The sequence below is a fragment of the Pongo abelii genome, chromosome 11 (assembly GCF_028885655.2).
Source record: "Pongo abelii isolate AG06213 chromosome 11, NHGRI_mPonAbe1-v2.0_pri, whole genome shotgun sequence".
Lineage (NCBI taxonomy): Eukaryota > Metazoa > Chordata > Mammalia > Primates > Hominidae > Pongo > Pongo abelii.
Window position 1 is genome coordinate 14,268,623 of NC_071996.2, and position 9,244 is coordinate 14,277,866.

The window sequence follows — 9,244 nt, forward strand, 5'->3', positions numbered from 1 at the left end:
TGTCTCTGTGAGTCTGTCTGTTTCTCCTTTCTGTCTCTCTCTTTCTGTTTCCTCTCTGTCTGTCTCTGTCTGTCTGTCTGTCTGTCTCTCTCTCTGTCTCTCTCCCTCCCTGTCTGTCTGTTTCTCTCTCTCTCTGTCTCTGTCTCTCTCTCTGTCTTTCTGTCGGTTTCTCTCTGTCTCTCTCTGTCCATCTCTGTCTTTCTATGGCTGTCTCTTTCTCTGTCAGTCTGTCAGACCCCCCATGCCGGAGAGGGCCCTGCCCCTTCCACAAAAGTGAGAAGCGCCTGCTTAGAGAGGTCAAGAGGAATCCAGACAGACGGGCCTTGCTAGGCTTCGCCACTCAGTGTATGATTTTGGGAGGTCGAGGCTGGGTCCCCACTTGGATGGAAGGGGCATTTTCAGACTTTTCTCTCTGTCATGTGTGGCTTCCCTACTTTTCGTATTTTCCTGATAAGCTCCTCGACTCAAAAATACATGGTTAAGGCCAGGCGTGGTGGCACACGTCTGTCATCCCAGAACTTTGGAAGGCTGAAGCGGGGGATCACGTGAGGTTGGGATTTCAAGACCAGCCTTGCCACCACAGCGAAACCCTGTCTCTACTAAAAATACTAAACTGAGTCGGGCGCAGTAGGGTATGAGCCTGTAATGCCAGCTAATCGGGAGGCTGAGGTGGGAGAATCACTTGAATCTGGGAGGTAGAGGCTGCAGTGAGCCGAGATCGTGCCACTGCACTACAGCCTGGGCTGTAGAGTGAGTGAGACTCTGTCTCTAAACAAACGAATAAATAAATAAATAAATAAATAAATAAATAAATGCATTCTTTTCCATGCTGACTGACACTTGCAGACATCAGTTGTCTTTGGGCATCATCTAGCGGCCACTGTTATTGAAAGTCTAGGTGACATGGAGGGAGGTCTCGCAGACTTCACGGAGCCTGGGGCAACGGGTTCCTCTCTCTCCCTTCTGGAGGCCCCTCCCTCTCTCCCTGGTTGCCTAGGGAACCTCCGCCCTGGCGGGGGCCCTATTGTGCTTTGATCAGCGCTTTAGTTTTCTTTGTGTGTTGGATTCTTTCATGCGCATAGACTCTTTTACTTGGGTTTTAGGAGGGGTCAGTTTAATTTTCAAGTTGCCCCCTGGCTCCCCCCACTACCCACATCCCTTTATCTTCATTTAGTGAGTCAGTTAGGTGGGTTCCTCCCAACCCCCCACCCCCCGCCTCCCAACACCCTGCTTGGAAACCTTCCAGAGCCTCCCCAGTGTGCCTCCGTCTTCTCTTCCCCTCCCCCACCCCTTACCGGCGATCTCATTCTTGCCAGGCTGCCATTTGCAACGGTGGGAGTCAGGCCTCAATCATTGGCCACCGTTTTTGAAGATGGGGGTGGCACGGTCCCAATTCCCTGGAGGCAGCTCTGGCCGATGGCATAGCCCTTGACCCATTTGGGCAAGCAGGCGGGTCTGCTGTTTTGGGGATTTTTTCCCCCGTGTCCCTCCCCGGGCCTCCCTCCCTAGGAAAGCTTCACCCTGGATGGGTCTCAATCACCTTTTATCATGATGTTTTAGTTTCTCCGCCCTCCGGCCAACATAGTTTCACAATGGGAATGGCATCACAGCTCTAGTCTAGGCCTTCTTATTATTTGCCCAAAAGAGAAACGTTTTCTGAAAACTAATACTTTGCTCACTTAAGATTTCCACGGACGGTGACTTGGCCCGTGTTTGTTGTTTTGTTTTGTTTTGTTCGTGTTTTTCCTTTTTCGTATGTATTTCTTTTCAGGTGAAGTAGAAATCCCCAATTTTCAGGAAGACGTATATTTTCCCCAAGACATGTTAGCTGCTGTTTTCTCCTGTCGTTAACTAGCGCTTTTGTGAATCTCTCAACGTGTAGTGAGAGCCGGTTGATGTTTACTTCAGAACATCTTATTTTCTAGAAATCCTTAAGCGAATGCTGCTGCTGCTCTTGCTGCTGCTGCTCTTGCTGCTGCTGCTGCTCTTGTTGCTGTTGTTGTTTTCAAAGCACACCCCGGCCACCCTTAATGGAATCAAAAGCATTATAAAATATGTGTAATTATTTCCTGAGCACGCCGTTCCTCCTCCTCTCTCTCTCTGTCTGTCTCTGTCTCTCTCTTTCTCTGTCTTCTCTCTCTCTCTGTCTCTCTCTCTCTGCCTGTCTCTCTCACTGTGTCTGTCTTCTGTCTTACTCCCTTTCTTTGCCTGTCTGTCTCTCTCTCTGCCTGTCTGTCTGTCACTCTCTCTCTCTCCCTGTCTGTCTGTTTCTCTCTGTCTGTCTCTTTCTCTGACTGTCTCTTTCTTTCTCTCTCTCTTTCTGTCTCTGTGTGTCTCTCTCTCTGCCTGTCTCTCTCACAGTGACTGTCTTCTTTCTTTCTCTACCTGCCTGTCTCTCTCTCTCTCTTTCTCTCTCTCTGTTTCTCTCTGTCTCTCTCTGTCTGTCTCGTCTTTCTCTGTCTGTCTCTTTGTCTGTATCTCTCTTTCTTTCTTTGTCTCGCTGTCTCTGTCTCTGTCTCTCTCACTGTGTCTGTCTTCTGTCTTATTCTCTTTCTCTGCCTGTCTGTCAGTCTCTCTCCCTCTCTGTCTGTCTCTCTCTCTCCCTGTCTGTCTGTTTTTTCTCTCTCTCTTTGCCTGTCTGTCTCTCTGTCTCTGTCTCTCTGTCTCTCTCTCTGTGTGTCTGTCTTCTGTCTTACTGTCTTTCTCTGCCTGTCTGTCTCTCTCTCTCCTTGTCTGTTTCTCTGTCTCTTTCTCTGTCTCTGTCTGTCTCTCTCTCTTTCTCTCTCTCCCTCTGTCTGTCTCTTTCTCTCTCTCTTTCCCTCTGTCTGTCTCTCTCTTTCTTTCTCTCTATCTCTCCAACTCTCTCTGTCTCTGTGTGTGCGTGTGTCTGCTTTCTGCCTTACTCTCTTTCTCTGCCTGTCTGTCTGCCTGTCGGTCTGTCTCTCTCTCTCTGTCTGTCTCTCTATCTTTCTGTCTGTCTCTCTTTCAGTTTCTCTCTATCTCTGTCCATTTGTGTCTTTCTCTGTGTCTTTATCTGTCTGTCTCTCTCTCTTTCTGTCTTTCTCTCTTTGTGTATCTTTGTGTCTCTCTGTCTCTTTGTCTCTGTGTCTCTCTCTCTCTCTCTCGCTCGCTCACTCTCTGGCTGTCTCTATCTTCTGCCCTCTCATTCTTGGCAAAATAAGTTCAAGTACATCTAATCTAATCCATTACCACGGCCTGAATTCTTAACTTTAGACATCCCAGATTTGATCTCCCTACAGAATGCTGTACAGAACTGGAGAGTTGATTTCTGGACTTGGATACCTCGTAGATACTACATATTAATAAATATCCAACCCTAAAATCTGGCGTTGTTTCTAGCTCGACTGTCTCGAAAAATCATACCTCCGTTCACCTAGGATGCTGGGAGGGTTTTCTCAATGTGCATCTGCTCATGTCCTCCATGACCTATGACCAAGCCCTGTCTGTTCTGTCTCAAATATGTATCTGCAAGCACTTCTCTCCATTTCCGCAACTACTCATGGCCCTTTGTGGAACCACTGGCTCTTTGAAAAAAAATCCCAGAAGTGACTTTGGCTTTTTGGCTAGGAGGTCTAAACCTGCCCAGAACTTTCCTGCCCAGGATTCTGTGTGAACAAAAGTGCTTCTGCTGGGAGCTGGGATCCTCGGGACCATGCTTGCTAGTGCTGGATGAGTCTCTGGAAGGATGCACGGGACTCTGCAAAGCTGACCTGTCCCACCGAGGTCCAATGGATACCTCTGCATTGGCCCGAGGTCTCCAACGTACATCACCATCACCAACCATCACCGTCAGCATCCTTGTGAGCCTGGCCAAGGCCCCGACTCCGGGGAGACTCTTGGGAGCCCGGCCTTCGTTGACTATAGTCCAAAGGGATGGTGACTCCACCCACAAGATCCCCACTGAACTGCGATGTGGAGCATAGGTCAGAGAGGGGACCAGGAGGGGAGACGTCCTGACAGGAGATGAGTTCCCTAGCCTCTGGCCAACCCACTCATGTCCCATGTACTGGGCACCCGTGGGACACCACCGCTTTATCCTCTCCTCTGTCCACAGCCACCCCAATCCCACCCCGCAACACACACACAAATGCTGGAGGTTACAAAACCACATGGCGTGAATAGAGCCTGACACAGCGACAGCTCATTTCATGAGGTGGGGTGGTGGGATGGGGTGGGGTGGGGTGGGGGTCTGTAGAGAGCCTGATTCTCCTCGTGGGTGGCTACAGGATACAAATGAATATTGCTTCTTGGGCGGAGGGGCTTCTTTAGGCCGTCACGTTTGTGGGACTGTCTCTCAAACCCTTCCTTGAGTCCACAAAATAGATTCCACCCCACCCCTCAACGTTTCCCCTGGTGCTGGATGTATCCTGACAAGAGACCTGAGCCTGACACGTTGAGTTAAACAGCTTTATTGGCTTTCTGTGTTTGTTTGCTTATGAGATGGAGTCTTGCTCTGTCCCCCCGAGGCTAGAGTGCAGTGGCATGGTCTCAGCTCACTGCAACCTCTGTCTCCTGGGTTAGAGTGATTCTCCTGCCTCAGCACCACCACGCCTGGCACATTTTTTTATTTTTGGTAGACAAGGGATTTGACCCTGTTTCATTGGTTTTCACTGGAGATTCTAGATTCGAGTCACAACTCATTGTGTGCCACATAATAACTTCTTTTTTTTTTTTTAAAGCACAATATATCTGCTTTATTTGAGTGGCTTTGTATATCGTTATGATTGTGTTATAGATGAAGAAAAGATATTAAACACGGTGCTAATGATAGCGAAAGTGAAAACAAAAGAATGGTTATCTATTTAGTAGTTAGAATAAAGTTGCTCAGTATTTCGAGTTACCTAAATATGTCAGCATTTAAACTCCTCCTACTAAAAACTTGCCAATCTGAATAATCCTCCTTTAAACACAATTTTTGATATGGTTAAGGTTTTTAAGAATGTGACTCTTGTACAATAGCTGAACAGACAATACACATTTAAAAAAGAACAGCACAAGGATCAACCATACTTGGGAAAAAATAAAAAAAAACACAAGCCTTATGAAGAACTGAGTTCTTAAAATATTATGGAGAGCATAGCTATTGGAAAAGAAGGCAATATTGGCAAGTTGATTGTTACATTTGTCAGCAAAAGCTAGCACTTTTTTTTGGCAATCTTTCAGGCACTGCAACTACTACTGCAAAATGAGATATAATCCATTGAACAACATATTCACAAATCAAAAAATATTTTAGTAATATAATGCTTCAGATTTAGAAGCAAATCAAGTGTTAAAACTCAACTGCTATAATAATTAACCCCAAAGATAACCATATCTGACAGAAAAGCTTCCACAGAGTTACGACTTCAGAATTATACTTTCTCTTGATATTTACTTATTTATTTTATTTTATTTTATTTTATTTTATTTTATTTATTTTATTTTATTTTATTTTATTTTATTTTATTTTTTTCTTGAGACGGCGTCTCACTCTGTCACCCAGGCTGGAGTGCAATGGCATAATCTTGACTCACTGCAACCTCCACTTCCCAGGTTCAAGGGATTCTCCTGCCTCAGCCTCCTGAGTAGCTGGGACTACAGGCACCCACCACCATGCCCAGCTAATTTTTATACTTTTAATATAGACGGATTTTCACCATGTTGGCCAGGATGGTCTCGATCTCTTGATGTGATCTGCCTGCCTTGGCCTCCCAAAGTGCTGGGATGACAGGCATGAGCCACCATGCCTGGCCTTCTCTTGATATTTAAACTTTTATGTCAGTCCAGAAAAATACAATAAATGTCAACAGTAAGTACGGTGTTGAGGCAGAAGTAGGACCAAACGTTTTCATATGTTATTCAGTTGATAACAATATGGCCTTGGTAGTAATTTCCTATGTGTCTACTTATACACAAATACAAAAAAGTAAAACAGAGATACTGCTAAATAAAAGGGTACACTAAGTTCTTAATAGTAACTCAATAAACTGGAACACTGTCAAAAAGCAGCAACTAGTGAATTTTTCAGTGTTTTTTTCTATTATCCAATAAGTGAATTATGCTATTCCTTTCCAATTTCCCAAGCACTTTTTGTCCCAATCACCATTTCTGTGTTTGAGGAAAAACTAACAAATCAATTAACAAAACTAAACAAGCAAACAAACAAAACACAACTACAGTATTTGCAAAAGTTTGGTAGAAGACTGAAACTGTTGAGTATAAGCATCTGGTATTCTATTATAATTAGTTAACTGAAGAGTTTGTTAAAGACATACATTTCATAAGAAAACATGTTAGTTTGAAGTTATTGACCTGTATGTACCATCCCTAAGTATTAGTAACCAAATTCATGACAATAAAGAGCTATCTAACAAGAAAAATTAGTGACTACCAGCACCATCAACAAGATTTGTCTTTACACTTCATTACCACTTACCATGCATTATAATGTCTAGGATTGACTCTGATAGCATTTCGAAAACAAGCTAATGCTTTGTCCAATTCTTCAGTTAAGACAAACTCTCGCCCTAATAGAGTATAGGCATAAGCATAATTTGGATCCACTTGGATAGCCTTCTGGAAGAATTTAATTGCAATATCGTGTTCCCGCTGCAGACTGAAACAGTTCCCTGCAGCACACCAGGCCTCTGGCGAATTTTTATCCATGTCTGTTAAGTCTTTTGACAGAAATGAAAGGGAGACATCTTTTTGAAGACGCCAAAGTGTTGTAGAGTAGATTTCCATGCCATCGAATCTATAATTCTCAATCCTTCTAACCTCTGAGAATATTCTTTCAGCTTGCATGTACTCTGAAATTTCAAAATAGGCCCTTCCAATTTGGCACAGTACCCAACTAGTATTGTAGTGGTGAGAAGGTAGATGGCTCAAAATATTTATAGCTTCTTTGCAGTAGTATGAACACAAAGCTAAATAACCTTTCCCACTTTCATGAAGAGGGCTCATCAAGCCTTCTGCTGCTGCTTTTTGTAGATTAAAAGCCTGAATCTGATGTGTGATTGTGGATATTTTGTCTTCTGAATTGATGGAAGAGTCCAATTTTGTAATTTCCAAGTTGTCATTTATATTAGGTTGAATTATTCCTCCTTTATTAGTTTTACTTTTTGTTTTTCTGTTTGGGGTTTTAGGTGGAAATTTCATTTTAAATTTCTTCCTATTCTCTTTGGTTGTGGAACTGTCACTAGTAAAGAGTCATGAAGTTTTTTGATGCAGTGCATTTCGGGGAGATGTCATAGTGGGGCTCATTACCTGAGGTGTTGTACTTATTTATGGACCAGATCTTTCTGTTTGTGAAATAATTGGAGTTACCTCTCGGCTATTTCCACTCTGCGAGAAGTCAGACTTTGCTCCAGTTTGGCCAATTCTGGCAACAGACTTTTTTGAAGGGGCTCCTGTGGATAGCACATCAATTACAGAAGGTGTATTAGTGTAGTTTTGTAAATAAGATCCATCTCCAGGACTTGGGGTTTCTAATGGCAAAATCCCAAAACTTGGGGTTTATGGACTAAGAGCTGCTGGTCCTGTTAATAAACTTCGACCAGTTTTTGGTTTATTTTGAACTTGTTTATATAATATGGAAGTTCCTGTTCCCAGTGGGACAGTATCAGGTGAAATTACAGCTGAATCAATAGAAGACACTGGGGAATCTGTATTCAAGGAGTACTTTGAATTGGAAGATTCTAAATTCAATCTGTTTAATTCAATTGTGTCCTGGGGTGTTTCCGTAAGAACAGTCTCAGGCTGTCTGTGACATAAACTGTGATCAGGTACTTGTGTTGTGCAAGAGCTGGGCAGACAGTTGCTAAAGTTCTGTAAAGATGTGAATTTAAATGTTTGGTCAGGATCTGGCTTTTCACCTATTTCACATAATGATTCAAAGGGATACCAGAGGAAAGGATTTAAACTAAGTCTCTTTTGGTAACCTTCTGATCCTTTGGCAAGCCGATCTGTCTTGCAATATACATGTCCCAACAATGAAAGGGGAAAGCAAGCTGAATCACCAAACTCAGTGACAATATCATCATGGCTTTTCTGCTTATTAAACACTCCACCAGACAAGATTTGTTCCCAGTCTGCAAGCTTACTGAGATCAACACAACATTTTGCAAGCTGGTATTTGCATTGCGGTGTAGGACAACTGTGACTTTTCAAGAGTCTATATGCTTTATAGGCCTTTTCTGGGCGGCAAGAACAGGTCGCCAGTAAAAACAAGGCTTCTTCTGAGTGTACTTCTGCATAAAGGCCTTCTGTGAGGAAAACCCCATCTCGGTAAGCATAGTGGTTTAGTGCTTGGCATATAGCATCCTGGACGGGTTCCTGCAGCACGGTCATCCTCGAGGCTCAGGCCCAATTTCTGCAGTGCCTCAGGCAACCCGCCACCCCACCCACCCCCCTCCGCCCTGTAGCGGCTCCGGCCCGGCCAGCCTCGGCTCATTTAAATTCACCAGTTACCGGGGAATGGGGGAGGCCAAGCCAGAATGACTTCTTTATCCTGCCGACTCTGGAAAGCCCGGCCCCTTGTGATCCATTGCAAAGTGAAAGTCACCTCGTGTTTGGAAAACGGATCCGCTCCCAAGTTCAGTGGAGCGATGTGGCATGTAGGACGAAGGACTCTGTTCCTTCTGATTTGGTCTGCACGGTGGGGCCTAGGGCTGGAGCTCTCTCTGTGCAGACCGCTGACTCCCTCTACCTTGGGTTCCATCGGCCCCACCCTGGGACAGGAGCCTTGGCAGATTCTGGCCCTTCCTGGCCCTTCCTGGCCCTTAAGTCGCTGTCAGAAACCCCATCTCGTGTTCAGATGCCCCGAATAAGTGTGGTTCGTGCATCTCTGGAAACATTAGAAATCTCTCCTCTACGCATGGTCACCTAAAACCCTAGGAGCTCGAGACACACGTCTGCCATCCACCTCACTGCTTTCGGGAGAGAATGCTGTGAGTCTCTTGCCGAATCTCTCTTGACTTGAGTTCTTCATGAGTGTGTGGTTAAGACGTAGTGAGACCAGATGTACTAACTCAGGCTGGGTGCTTGTGGCTCACGTCTGTAACCCCAACACTTTGGGAGGTCGAGGCTGTAGGATCCCTTGAGGAATTGCCTAACCCTGGGGAGGTTGAGGCTGCAATGTGTGAGCCATAATGGTGTCACTGCGCTCCAGTCTGGGTGAAAGACAGGGTGAGGCCCTGTCACAGGCAGGCAGGCAGGCAGGCAGGCAGACAGACAGCAGCTG

General features: G+C 45.0%; 1 pseudogene; it reads right to left on the minus strand.

Annotated features, from left to right (window-relative positions):
- Window positions 1-6,192: 6,192 nt before the first annotated feature.
- On the minus strand, window positions 6,193-8,352 carry LOC129057866 (cell division cycle protein 27 homolog; annotated as a pseudogene).
- Window positions 8,353-9,244: the final 892 nt, after the last annotated feature.